This window comes from Telopea speciosissima, chromosome 2, assembly GCF_018873765.1.
Source record: "Telopea speciosissima isolate NSW1024214 ecotype Mountain lineage chromosome 2, Tspe_v1, whole genome shotgun sequence".
Lineage (NCBI taxonomy): Eukaryota > Viridiplantae > Streptophyta > Magnoliopsida > Proteales > Proteaceae > Telopea > Telopea speciosissima.
This window is the reverse complement of record NC_057917.1, coordinates 66,865,457-66,881,376: the sequence shown is the minus strand read 5'-3', so window position 1 is coordinate 66,881,376 and position 15,920 is coordinate 66,865,457.

The following is a 15,920-nucleotide window of genomic DNA, read 5'->3' as shown; positions in this document are numbered from 1 at the left end:
CACGGCACCCGCTCCATAGCTAAGGGGAACGAACGGGGTCCCAACCACTCGGGGCGCGGCCACCACTCGGCGCGGCCCCGCATCGACGCGGCCTCCTCACCCAGGCGCGCCTCACCGAGCACGGCCTCCTCACGGGCGGCTTCCTCACCCAGCGCGGCCTCCTCACCCGGCGCGGCCTCCTCACCCAGCGCGGCCTCACCCAGGCGCGGCCTCCTCACCAGCGCGGCCTCCTCACCGTGCGCGGCCTCACCCAGCGCGCCTCCTCACCTAGCGCGGCCTCCTCACCCGGCGCCTCCTCACCGAGGAGCGGCCTCACCCGTGCCGCGGCCTCCTCACCGGCGCGGCCACCACTTGGCGCGGCCTCACCTAGGAGCAGCCACACATCCGGGCGCACCTCACCCGAGCGCGGCCCGCACCCAGCACAACATCGTGGGCATGTGAGGTGGGGGCCACCCATCTACGATCCGATCGTATCGTTAAGACTCATGTCACTACCAGGACTCTAGACCGCCGTTAGGGGGCACGTCATCCGACGGATTCAAGCACCAAGGACGTTATCACCACACGCGGATATCTATCCACCAAGGATCCCGATGCCACCAGGGACACTCCCTCCCGGGAGATGGCCAATCGGATAGAGCCCGTTACCCAGGGCCTCTATCCACTCAACGGCACAATCGTCAATCAAACGGGGACTCTCCACACCGCCATATGTTACTATAAAAGGCAAAGTACACAACCCCATAGGACATCAAAACTCATCTTGAATAATCACTATTCATCTATTTGCGCCAGGAGATCTAACTTTGGCATCGGAGAGCCCTAGGCCGGGACCACACCGGTTCTCTCTGATTGACCCCTTTGGTCCACTTGCAGGTGACGGCACTCGCAGGACCGCTCGACGATTTCTTGACGCAACAGAAACATATAGTAAAGGAGAAAAAAAATTTGTCCGTGAGTTTATGCCCTAAGCTAAGACACATGGAGAGAGGGGGTGGAATGATCGCCCCACCCCCATGAAATGTGTAAATGGCGCTCTAATTGATGCCCCTGCATGCTCTCCCATTGGTTCTCGCACATGCATAGGAGCCACGTTTTTGGATAGAGAACACTTCTCCCATGGTCAAATATAAAAAGAGAAAGAATCCTGCGTCCAGAGATAGGAGTGGGCAAAATGACTGCCATGCCCCCATGGCAAGGTAGAATCTCTCAGGAGTGCGATGATCATTTCGCCTACCCTTATGTCTGGGCACAGAGGTAGTGTACCGTATGCACCTAGGTAGCATTCTCTTTCCTAATATAAATTTTTTTTTTTTTATTTTTTAATAAATTACTTAGACTTCCCCTAACCTTTATGACAATTTCATGAACCTCCCTTGTATTTCTAACAATCACACAAACCTCCTTTACTTTTCAAATTTGGTTGCACTTTAACCCCAGGGGAAAAAGAAGAAGAAAGGGAAACGTGCATCGATGTTGATCCTTTATAAGTAACGGTATTTTGGTCACAATAAATTTTTTACTAACACTGTTAACGGAATGGGGTTAAGTGCAACGAAGTTTGAAAAGTAAAGAAAGTTTGAGTAATTGTCAGAAACATAGGGGAGATTCACGCATTTGTCAGAAAGATTGGGGGACGTCTGAGTAATTTACTCTATTTTTTTTGTTTGTTGGTATATCTATCTTATTTGTTATTTTGCTTTTGAGAAAATCTTATTGTCTATAACTTTACATTATTTTGTTCTGTTAGTATAACACACTTCTATTTTCTATCCCAATAAATCATATCATTTCACATGAACATCGAAAACTATTGAAAATGATAAGTCACTTTCAATTTTTTTTCAAATACATTTTTACTTAGCCTTGACTTAAATTACTTTTTAAGAATAAAACAATGAACAATCAAAAGAATGTTACAATTTCTAACTTCACCACCTTGGTGACAATAAGAAACACCCTTGGGTTTTTGATGGATTAGTAAAATAAGTTGTTAGTTAAGAGGCTGTACATATATGAGGTACACCCTCAGCATTGTCCAGCTCTCCCACAGCTCAAAAGACAATCTCCCAAATGAATATTATAGTAAACAAAAAAATCTTATTAATATGGAAATACTAACAATTACCTTTTGTTTTCTGGTTTATAAACTTTCTTTATGACAATAAGGGGCGGATTAGCCCTTAATTGGACCTACCTTGGAAAAAAACTTGATAAGTTGCTTGCATTATCGAGTTGTATTGTTGTACTATTTTAAAAGGACAATTGAAAAAAAAAAATGTCTCAACAACTTATCAGATCTGCAGATCCATGAGAAGGACAAAAATAGAAGGGGGGAAAAAAAATTTACTCTCCGAAGGCGGCAAAATGTAGTGGACCCAATTTTTTTGCACAATCGTGCCTTCAACCATGAATTAGGGAGCGAGCGGCAGAAGGATTATTACACATTCTCCTCTCTCACCCAACCAATGGTTGAAGACACGATTGTGTACATTTGTGCTACTACTTGGCATGACCAGCCCAAAGGCTAAAACTACGGAAAAATTTTTGCTGCTACAAGGCAGGCAGCCAAGGAAATGGAATAATTAACTTTCCTTTTAGGTTCATAAATACCCTCCTAGGTTTTATTATTTTTTAAAATACCCTTTAAGATCCCATTTCCTTGTCTGCCAGCCTTATAGCAGGAACATTCCTGCTACAAGTGTAGCAGCAAAATTTCGTTCTAAAACTACATAATTTAATTCACTGGACGAATTGAAATGCCAAAAGAAGGGTATAATGATAGTTTGAGATATCTATTGAGCCCTTCTCTTTTCTTCTCCTTACTCCCACCAGCGATCAAAATGACCCACAATTTCTCCAAAACTGGAGGAATGACATTGCTCTATTACCATTGCTTTTATGATTTAGAAAGAGGGGGAAAAAATAATGGGACACAGATCTCTACATGATGGTGTTAATTTCTTACCCCCTCGGCCCTCGCACAGGGCACCGTGAAATAATATTCTTTTATTAGCATATCCCTTAATTGCCATCGTCTTCAATGGTGGTGGTAAGTCTAAATTTGAGTCTTTACTCACAAGTCAAGTTTCAACAAATATGGAGTTGGCTATGTGGGTAGGAAATAAATCTCTGAAAAATCCTTTAAAAATGGTTGAAAATATGAAAATTTGAAGAAAATAAATAAGTAATAAAAATAAAATACAATGAGATGTATATGGTTGAATTTGACATTAAATTTTAAAAAGAAATCAATCCAAAGTCTAAGTGACACATTATCTGTTTTTTTTTTTTTTATTGTTTTGGATATGATCCACGCATCGTCGACTTACAAATGTGTAATGAGTGAGACCTCTCTCCTCGTACGAGGAGCTGAGCTGGACTCTTATCTATCCAGTGGTTGGAATTGTTACATCATTTTGCCAATGATGCAAGAGTTGACATATATTGTGGAGATATGTGCCTTCCTAAAACCTAATTGGTCATATAAAGGACCTTTTACCAAAAATAGATAATAAATAAAAGCTAATGGTTATTACCTCCACCTCAATTTTATTCCAATAATTTGTCCGAGAAATCCTCTAGGGTCAGATTTCATGCACCTTGTCAAAACAACCCTTGCATTCAACATTGCTCATCCCTAATATGTCACTCTTTTTTTTTTTTTTTTGGGGGGGGGGTGGGTGTGGTTCTAGTGCACGGTATTGGATCGGGTATCGAGCACTTGCAAAACCAATATAGTATAGGAATAGATTAGTCGTATCGAACAAAATTACCTCTGAATCTCCTCCCCATGTCCGTATCATGTCACCAATATGGTATCTGCACAATATCGGGATCGGCTACATGCAAAACCGGTACTTCGAAGTTCGAACCTAAGGCGGCAGTAGAAGCATATAGCAGAGCACATTCCCTTTTATTCTCCACTCACGATAGCACAATATGGATTAAAAAATCTCTGATTAAATTAATTTATTAAAAATGTGATTATTTAAATGACACCTTTCAAAACTTGTCATTTTCTTATAATTGCTTCTTATTATTATCTAAAAGTAATTTAATTTACAAGTATAAAAGAGTTCTTAAAAATAATTTGAAAGTGATTTAATGTATAATTTTCGAATATATATGTGAAATGAGTATTTATCTTTATTGGAAAAAGATATGGTATACCAAAAGGGCAAAAACAATAAGATTACAAATTATTGGACAATACGAAAATCTTATTAAAAAATTGCCCCATCTCTACCCCCTTATGGATATCTTTCAGTTTTATATTACCTTTCCCTTAACTTACAACATCTACCTTATGGTTGCACATTGGGAGGTTTATATTTTGTGGATTTGCTTTTGCTTTGGAATCATGATTCAGGTCGAATATCCTCCTTTTCCATGCCTTAGAAAAAAAAAACAGGGGTGGGGGTGGGGGGGCGGGAGGATGGGGGAAAGAAGATTGTTGTCCAATCGTGTGGCATCCTACATGGATTGAGGCATCGATATCGTTAACCACCGATCCCAATCCTTGATCGATACTCTATCGATGGAACGGTACGAATCAGGGGTAAAAAAGTAAAAAAAATCTATTTTTTTTAAAGAAACTCAAGGGCATTTTTGTCAGAAATGAACGATGTGATCTGATACCGTATCGATTTTTGAGAAGACTGATATCTGATCTGATACTGTACACTAAATCCATAGTGTTTGGTGAGGAACACATAGGAACATCAACCCAGGGATTTTTTTATTTTATAAGGAAACAAGGAGGTCATTTCATGGGGTAGTGCTGGACAAAGAGTGTACGCAACCAAACAGCTTTCATAGTAGGGATTTCAATTCTACTTTTGTTTAATTTTGAATATTTTTTTCTTTTTCACGTGGGAAGGGACCAAGTGAATCAACTAATGGGTTAAACTAGACTTTAGGAATATAGACTTGTGTTTAAGTCCACTAATGTGAGCTGTCCAAATCCAAAGATGAGAATTTTTTATGGTTATGAACAAGTTTTCTACTATCAATCCTATGATATAAGATAGAACACATGGGGGAGTCTTCAGTCTTGGGACAATTAAGTCAATAATGTCACTGGCAATTAGGTTAATTGGATCTTGAGTTCACTTATCAATTACAATAATGTCAGCACAAAAGAGAGCTCTCCTCTCATGTTTCCAAACCAAAAACCTATTTTGAAAATTGACATTTATATATAATGGTTTTTGTACAATTGGTCAATATATGATAACCAAAGCTGATTAAGACTGCCATGGAATTTTTCATGTCTAGAGGTTATGAATATTCCATTAAACCTTTTCTAGAAGAACTAGTGGACCAGAAAATTATTGGAATCTACATCAACAATGGTATCTTTTGGAATATTATTTCAGTCAGTTTTAAAGCATTTTAGTCATGAAAGTAGTTTAAAAAAAAGGGTTTTATTTCATTATGAATTTTTGTAATATGACTACTACCATCTCAGTCACTCTGATCTAATCTAATGGTATTAAATGCAAATTGAAATCGAACCGTTAAACTAGAATCAACCGTTTAATAAATGGTTTAATTCGATTTTACCGTTTAATCATTATGTTTGAACAGTTGACAAATGATATATTTAATCCAATTATATTGTTTACACTATCTCCACATTTGGGTAAGTACACTGTGAATTTAGAATAGATATGCAAATACGCAATCAGAGAAAATAGTTTAATATCGAAAAATTATTTAAGAACCATTAATAAACCGTTTAAGGACCATTTATGAGCTTATTACCTTAAATCAGCAACAACATTGAGACTATAATCATTTAAAACCGGAAAATCAAAGCCATTTATAAACAGGGGAACCGAAACTATTTAATAAATGATTTGATTTGATTTCCACCTACTATACTTGAACCAAACCAAATCAAAATGTGTAACCATAAACTGAACAAATTAACACCTATAACGCCAAACTTGGTATTTTGATTATGGGAAAAAGAATATAGTTTGTTTGTGTGGCTTTTGCACTCAGACATAGAAGCGTGTGGAATTACCACTTAGATCCTCATGAAATAAAAGATCTCATCTGTCTTGATGCCTCTGCGTTGATGCAAGGGCTATGATTTCAGTATAATTTCTCAAAGTCGAACTGTCCAATAAAGGGTTTAATAAGAAGAGAAAATGTGGAGTACATAGGTGGGATGTGAGAAAACAATCACAAGTAACTACACACTAGTGTCCTGCCAATTTGTTGTTTTTAACTTGTGAAGAAATGTTCTCTACTTGAGACGCAGGGTTACGCCCATACACATGGGGGAGGGGGCTTCCTTGAATGACAGAAATTTCACCCCCCAATGTGCCAGTGCACAGATTCTTATTGGCTACCACGTGCAGTGTGGCCCCTACGTCCCATGCAAAGAACACTCCCCCTTTATTTATATATCATGATCTTGGAGGTTTTGGATATCCCTTTTTTACTTTTTTGTTCAAATAATATTATTTGAAGAAGACTCTGTTTCCTTGTGTGAGAACATGGGCCCTACTTGTGTTTCTCTTGTGTAGAAGAGTGGTCCTTGCGTGTGAAAGTGTGTGTGGAAATGGGCTGCATTTCCGCCATTCATGGAGGAAAGCAACTTGATAGGTTGCCTCCATTATTGAGTTGTAACTGCTCAACAACTTATCAAATCTGCAGGTCTATGAAAAACGACAGAAAATGGAACTCCACTTAAATAAATAAATAGCAAAAATAATTGTTTAACTCCACTTATCTTTGTCTTGGTCTCTTCTTCACTTTATCTTTATCAGATATACAGAATAAGAGAAAAAGCTTTTCTGTTTTCTAGGGTTTTTTGGTAAAATTCTACTTTGCAGTAGGATCAAACAATTTGTATGTTCCACCGACTAAAGTTCCTTTCTCCACATAATAAATAAGTTGTACATGTGAGGAGGGGTATTTATGAAAATAAAAGGAATAGATTAAGGATGTCAACGGATATTTGAATATTTGTATTTGTATATATGTTTAGGAGAATCTGAATCTGTTTGAAAACTAATCGGGTACGAATATGATAATCTTCCTATTTGACCGATTATTATATTGTTCGTTTAGCAATTTGATGATAATAAAATGTCTGAAATATATCTTTGTGTCCGTCTATCTGATTAAGTTTTTTTTTTTTTTTTTATTATAATTTTATAAGTTAAGATAATGTGATTGTTTTTCTAGACTTTCTATTGGTTTACATATATAGTTTTATGCATTGTAATACATGGAATCACATATCTATTAAAATAAATATAAGATAAAACCAAATATAAAAAACGTAAGAAAATCAAAGACTAAAGAAGAATAAAAGAAAGGATAGTTGTTGAACTCTCAAGTCTCAATCCTAACCTTCATCAATAAAACGGTAAAGATGTCAACGGATAGGATATTATCCAAATCTGTCCGAATATAATAGGATACGCATATGATAATGCCACTATCCGACCAAATTCAATCCGTTTACATCCTTAGAACAGATGGTTGCCTCTCAAATGTACATGCAACTGCACGTACATGCAGAGAATCTATTCTCATATCCTCATATGTATCTCTCATCTCACATGAAATGACATCGTTGCCCTCCTTTACATGATATTGTTTCATCGCACCTGATTGGCACGCTCCGCTTATTCATGAAACTCTCTTCCTATAATAAGTTAGGTAAATGTCTATGAGTTGATGTGTCATGTTAGCTAGTCTACAGACACTCTCTCTCTCTCTCTCTCTCTCTCGGAACCATCTCTCACCTTCCCCTTTGGCCGGTTCTCCATCCCATGAATTTCAAGATCACTTTTCCTGGAGTGCAGGGAATGTTCACGTATGTGAATCTACGCCGTTCAGATGGAATCCATTTTATGGGAATGTTCCATCTAAACAACTATGAGTCATTCACGTGTGTTCATGTATGTGAACATTCACCCCCCTTTCGTTCCTGATAAATTATGGTTACCAAGTCACACTAGGGGAGGTGTGTTAATAGTTTTTTTTTTAGTAATGTCATTGACGTGCACACAGTTTATTTATTTATATTTTCAAACCTTTCTTAAACGTCTTTGTCTGCAAAGGTTCACTTAACCCAGTCAACCAAACATACAAATACAATTAGAGCAAGGCAAAAAAATACATATGCGACAGAAAATGTCGTGTAATGCATTTAGTGATAATTAGTTGTTTAGAGTGTTATTAATTGGGTGAAGATAAGATTAAAAACAAAAAGTCCATACTTGATATAGAAAACATAACAAAATAGAAAGAAGAAACAATTATACAATCATAACATATGGATATTACATGGTTTGGTAAGGTGCCTACATGCATAGGTGATGCAAGCAATTTTGTTAAAAATGGATTAAGGGTTACAAGCTCGATCTTTTCCTCACGTCTCTCTGTGTCTATAAAGAATTTATCGTAAAGTCTCCTTCACAATTAATTCATAAAAAAAAAAATAAAAAAAAAATACAATTTTCCAAATTACCCATGAGGTAACTCTGGGTCTCAAACTTTGCGGATTTTTAACGGTCTTTCGGAGACAACCCACAACTTAAACTACAGAATACAAGACTTCAACCCGCAACAAATTCAACCCTTCTCACCTTTAATGACAGCCATATAAAATGCTATAGGGGAGACTAGCAACTTGTATTAAGCATCTATTTGCGTCCTCAAGAATTTCAACTTTTGTGAAATACTACCTTCATATATATATATAACAATGATTCATTTCTAGGAAATGAGTAGCTAGCTAGACTTTAAGTATGAAATCCTTGTTTTTTCTTCAGGTGGCAATGGAGCAAAAGTCAATCAATTGATGGGTTAGACTAAGATTTTAGGGATATAGACTTGTATTTAATCCCCATTGTGAAGCAATAACCACTTTTTCAGGACAAGGATCAACAAATCAAGTTGTTTTTCTAAAGGTTATGAGTATTTCATGAAAATCCTTTTCTAGAAGCACATAGTAAAGTAGAAACATTTCAGATTCTAACATCAATAACCTGGTATCTTTGGAATTTCAGTGCAATTGATGTTTTAGATTTTCAAATATTTTATAATTTTACTGTTTTGCCCTATTAGTATAACGTACACGTCTTTTTTTTAATGAGGGTAAAATACTAACTTTTCACATATGTACTCGAAAAATATACAAAACAATAATAGTTTTTGATAACGACACGATGATAAATCACTTTTAAGTTATTTTCCTTTTATACCATTAGTTTAATTAACTTTTGGGAATAAGACAACATGCTTCTGACTTGGCATGACTAGCCCAGAGGTTAGGTTAAAATATGTAATCTCACTGGATGTCTAAATCCCATCCAAATGAATTGAAATGCTAAATGAAGATTATAATGTCAGTTTGAGATATCTCTTTTTGAGCCCTTCTCTTCCCTTCCCCTTAGCCTCACCCTTTCCTCAAAATGATCCCCATTTTCTTCAATACTGCTGGAGGAATGACATTGCTCTGTTACCATAGCTTTTATGATTTTAAAAGAGGAATTGTTTCAAAGAAAAGATTCTTCTATTAGTTTATCCCTTAATCACCATTGTCTTCAATGATGGTGTTGTGTCCAAATTTTGAGTCCCCACTCACAAGTCAAGTTAAAGAATAATTAAGTTCATATTAATTAAAGTGCCTAAAAAGAGGTTGTAGCTTGAGAGGTATAAATTTTGTAGATCTGCTTTTTACTTGGAATCATGATTCAGCTTCGAATATTCTCCCTTCTCTTCTTTTCCATGCCTTAGAACAAAAAAAAGGGAATCTTACTCCCACCCTCACCCCCCAAAAAAGAAAAGGAAAAAATTAAAAGTTTTTGACAATTGTTTTGGGATAAAGTTTTCCTTCATCTATAGATGACGGTTCACCCACCATTTTAGGGGTCACAAACCCCTCTTAAGATTTTAGTATATTTTAAAATACCCTTTCGATACCCATTCCTGTCCTCTCCTATCATCCCCTTCACCGTGAGTGGAGGGAAACTCGGTCCATTGTTTTGATATAAAATATTCATTTCTAAGAAATAAATGCATAGACTTTTCTATATGAAATCCTTGTTTTTGTTAATATAGGAAAGGAAACAAAAGTGAATCAAATTATGGGTTAGACTTAGACTTAAGACTTTAGGGATATAGACTTGTATTTAAGTCCACAATGGTAGCTGTCCGAATCCAAGATGAGAATTTTAAGTCATTCTACTATCAATAATGTGAGTCTTGGGACAATTATGTCAACAATGTCATTCCAAGAGCCAATAGAACTGGTAGTTAGATTGGATCTTGAGTTCACTTATCAGATACAATGTATGTATAAGAGACTGCTCTTCACATGTTTCCAAACCTAAAACACATTTTGAATTTGACATTTCTATGGCTTTTTACAATAATCAATATATGATAACCAAAGCAGATTAAGACTGCTATGAAATTTTTCACATTGAGGTTGTGAATATTCCATGAAACCTTTTCTAGAAGCACATCAACATGGTATCTTTGGAATATTATTTCAATCAGTTTTAAAGAAAAAGTATTCTCTATTCGAGAGCGTGACTCATATGCCTACATGAGACCCTATCAATGTCTCCTTTTTTAATTCATCTTTGAAATCTGGGAAGTCATTTTAAGGAGAAGAAGAGTTAGTCAAACACAAGGGTATAGGCGTAAGAGCCACGAAACAAGAAACTTTCTTCCTATCATTTGGTAGTCATTATATTTTTTAAAAATATTATAATAATAAAGGAGACTGTTCTATGTGAGAAACGTGGCCTCTACATGTGCACAGAGACCAATGAAAGAGGACGCAAAGGCATCTTGGGAGACAGGATTTTTGTCTTTCATAGGAACAAGGCAGTCATTTTGGCCCCCACTGTGTCTATGTCTAACTGTCTAAGTGTGGACTATACATTTCTATGCAAACAACTTTTCTTCAAATAATTAGAAAAATAAGTGTTGCGTGGAAATATTAAAAATTATTTATTTATTTTATTTTTTCTGATTTTCCAACTTTGCCAATTAGCCCCCTGCCTCGGAAGGCAACCGGATAGGTTCCCTCTATTATTGAGTTGTACCGTTTGTTTTGTTTACTTATAAAGTAATTAAAAAAAGTAAGTAGCTCAAAGAACTTATCAGATCTCACGTCCATGAGAAGGACAGAAAGAAAAAGTAAACAACTGCTCATCCATCCAATAAATAAATGGCAAAAATAAGAGTTTGATTTCACTCATCTTTGTCTTGGGCTCTAGGGACTTTTTCTTTAAAAAAAGAAAATTAAAATAACTAAAAAAAAAAATTTAATATCTATATGGTCTCTAGAGACGAGTCCGGATCCTCTACTTCCAGCTGCCCGTTCTTCCATGTGCACCCTATACACAATGGGCACGCAAAGACTGCCTTACCCCTGCCCAAGCGCCTTGCCTGAGCGGGGATAAGGCAGTCTTTGCACGCCCCGTTGTGTGTAGGGCGCACATGGAAGTAGGGGCAGGCGGAAGTAGAGGATGTGGATATCTCTAGAGATTGTTTACTCCACTTCTTACCCTAGAAAAATAATGTCTCACTCCAGGACTTGGATCCTCTATAGAGCGGGTGGGTTTTCAGCGCACATCCAACGGATGGGCTGGCACAATTCACATTGGGATGTGTATTGAGGTGTGGAATTGTGCCAGCACATCCACTGGATATTGTCCCTAGCGGTTGTGCAGGAGAGGAGCTACGACCTATAGAAAATTTTTGTTGTTACCCAGGTTGCAGGAATATTGTTCCTACTACTTGGTCTTATAACCAAAGAAATGGAATAATTCACTTCTCCTTAGGGTTCACCAAATACTCTCCTAAGTTATAATATTTTTTGAAATACCCTTTTTGATTCCATTCCTTTGGTTGTGAGCCGGGTAGCAGGAACATTCCTGCAACCCGATAACAGTAAAATTTTGTCCGCATCCTACTCCACTTATCTTTATGTAATATACAAAAAGAAGCTTTTCTGCTCTGTAATGCTCATCTCTTATTAAACAAAGTGTCCAAAATACCCTTCATCCACCTAAAGTACTTTTCCCCTTAGAATAAGAGAAAGAAAATTCTTCGAGCAATCTGGGAGAGTATGCTAGCATTCTCATGTGCATTTCTGTCTTCTTCATATGAAATGACATCACTGTCCTTCTATGTATGATACTGTTTCATCACACATCACTGATGATGCACTCCCTTATATAACTTATCCAAAAATCAGCCCTACTTATGATAAGCTAGGAAGAGGCCTATGAGCTGATGATGTCTGATGTTAGGCTACACCAAACACACTATCTCTCTTTCTTGCCTCCCTTTTGACGGCATCTCTCGCCCTCTTCATTGGCTGGTTCCCCACCCCATGAACTTCGACGTCACTCTTCCTCATAAATTATGGTTACCAAGTCACACTAGGAGAAGTGTGTTAAATAGGTTTTTTTTTTCTTTTTTTTATAGTCTATATCCATTGTACATACAATGAAAATATGTTTTGGGAAACAGTTTTCTGTACGGGTGTGTGGCCTACGTCAGCACTCTCATGTGTCTATCTCCCTCCTCCTTAAAACAAAGGGACAAAGATGTCTTTTCACATAAAGAGGAGAGAGATAGACTCATGGAGTGCTGGCGTAGGCCACACTCCTGGACAGAGAACTTTTTTCCATTATTTATATTTTCAAACCTTTCCTAATGTATGCTTTTTCTTATTAATTGTTTAATGGTATCATCAGTTATACGACTCTATTTGCAAGGTTCACTGAACCAAACTATACAATTAGATGAAGCAAGAACATTCATATTCGACAAAGTATGTATTATGCATATAAAAAGAAAATCTATAAAACATATGGAAAACACAATGATATAAAAAGAATAAACAATCACACAACTACAACGTGTAAGGATATATATGGTTCGGTATGCTACCGATGTACACGGGTGATGAGAGCAGCACTTTCGCTAAAAATAGAGAATAAGGTTACAAGTTCTCTTCCTCATGCCTTTCGGTGTATACACAAAATTCCTAGTAATCTTATAATAACCCTCATCGCTACTAAATTATTGGAAAACAAAGAAATTCATTTTCCCAAATTACCCACATAAGACAACTCCGGCCCTGAAATTCTACGGACTTTTCTATTTTATATAATATAATATAATATATGTATATTAATGGGGTTTTTTTTTTTTTGGATAATATATATATTAATGGTTAGTTATGGCAAAATCTTGAGAGAACATAAGGTGGGAAATTCCATATGCATGAGCTACAGGTTCTTGGATTACTATCATAAACTCCAAGGTCCACTACTCACATGTCAAATCAGCCCAAACTGAATTGGCTACATTGCAAAATAAAGCATAGAATATCTGGATTGAGCTCCTCTCTAGGGAGCCCAGCACACCCAGGGGGCATCCAGCCGTTGGGATGCCCCCTGGGCGCTGAGCTCCCTGGAGAGAAACCGGATCCAAATACAGGAATGTAAACTTGACCAATCTAGACCATACACTATTTATATAACTAATGAACTCAAACTATGTATGCCTCATCCCAACTAAATGATGTGACAAAATGGATCTTGTTTTGGCCTTTAGATCTTCAGAAGATGCCATATTTACCCAATAATCAAATTTGCCACATCATCATTTCTCTTGGGATGTGCGAATACGAATTGTTTGGTTTTTTATATACATATATGTAGTTTGCGAAAGGATAAGTATTTTAATGCTAATAAAGTATGTATATTTTATATGTGAGAGAAAAAAAAAAACAAAAAAACAAAAAAACTTGTAACTGTCTATATATTACATGTTATTTATTTCCTTTACTTATGGTAAGGTTGCTCATTGAAAAGTTTCTTAAGAAGAAGAAGAAGAATAAAATACTCCAATTAAGAAGAAGGAAGAGGAAAGACAAGTTTACATGTCCAAAAATGAAAATGTATCAGACAATGAAAAACATAAATGATGCCAAAATAACCTAATATCATTGTTCCCTTTCAGAAATCTTTTATTTCCAGTAAAGAGTACATGATTCTTTCTCTCTTTTGTTGTTGTTCTGTCATTAAAGACAAAAGGATTTGGTAAAGCTCATTATCCTCATTCCCAAATCAGCCCATATAATTCCAAAGCCCACAAAAGTAAATGTAATTTATTATTTAAAAGAAGAAAAGAAATGAAATTTCTCAATCACATGCACCCAATCTTAACTATAACATAGACCTGCCCTACTATATGACCAAATCATTTTTTGTATTGTCTTAATCACTGCTGGTATATAATCAATCGTTATAAGAAAAAAAAAAAAAAAGGTCATCAACTAACTTGGTGAGTTAGACCTTTTAATCAATGTGTATATATATATATATGTAAGTTTTTGTTTTTTTTTGGGTGAAATATATGGGTAAGCTTTAATAAGAGCTGAAATGCCAAATGCTTGATTGAATGCAACTAAGAAATAAATTGGTGGATATAAAGTAGTAGTCTATAACTCTATATGGATCATGAGGTATCACGTCTCAAACTTGTATAAGCACATGTTTATGAGGAGGCTACATGTGAGGGCATGCCCAAGTCCCTATAACAGTACTGCTTTAAACATCTGTTTAGTTTTCCAGTTTTTAGCTAACGAAAGTCTTCATCATAGAGAAGCTTTCATGAGAGAAATATTGTGGTGACATAATCATGTTGAAGAATTGATTCTATTTATCTTATCTCCTTTTTTTTGTTTTTAAAAAAAAATAATTTCTAAGCTAATTATACTGTTTTCAAAGAATCATGGCCTTTGTTTATAGAATTAAACAAGTGAGAAAATATAATAAGTCCACTTGTTGCAATGCTTGAATTTTATTTTATTTTTTACAAATAAACTTCATATAATGTCTCTTAATTACCTAATACCTTAGACAGTATTAATATTCTATCCATTAATAGAAAGCGAAGGCCCCCAGTTGACTCTGATTAGAATTACCTCCCTTGGTTGGACATGCTTACAATATTCAAACGAATATAATTCTAATAATAGAGTACTTGTGGATGATATCAAATTGATTTCTCAAATGGCCTTATTGCTAGTAAGACAAATTCCATGATGTTGGTCCTTACTTAGCATGACAGCATGTGATAAACCCCATTTCCTATAAGTTTTCTTCTAGGGTAGGCTTGATTAAATAAAGATGATATGATGGAGGGGTGGAGTGTTTTAAATGTAGTATATTATATGAGCTTATGCTATATGGGTCAACTCCTAATCTCTTAGATCTCATCTAAGTTCATGCTTATTTAACATTTGTGAAAAAAGAATGTACATAATTAAATTAATAGCCACACAACCAAACCATTATCATGGAAAACGTATTCTAGGTGTGAGAGAGTGATAAACTGAGGTTGAAGAACCATAAAATTGTTAACAGATGCCATGGGCTGCAAACCCTGTAGAACTATGCACTTCTAAGTGCTGTACTGTTATTCTATTACTACAAATGGTACGTAAATCCACCCTAGAAAATTTGACAGCTTAGTTCTTGGACTTCGTCTAACAGGCCACCTGAAGGTCAGATTAACACATCTGAAGGCTACGTAATGAATCTTTGGAGAAATAAAGCATCCAACCCAATGTGGTTTGCACGAGGAGTAAATGAAACAACTCTAATTGGGCTAATTCCCACCACATTTTCCCTTATTGATCTCTAGCATGTAATAACCTATTGTGATGCTTTGATAAAAATTTGCAAAATGATAATCAACACAGTTCAACAACATCTACAATATTCCTACCAGAAAATCCTAAATGCACACTAAGCAATTTTACTCCCATGAAAATTCAAGTGCACATATTTGGTAATTGACAAAGCAATGACAAGTAATTCCAACCCCGGCCCCCCTCAAAAAATAAAAAA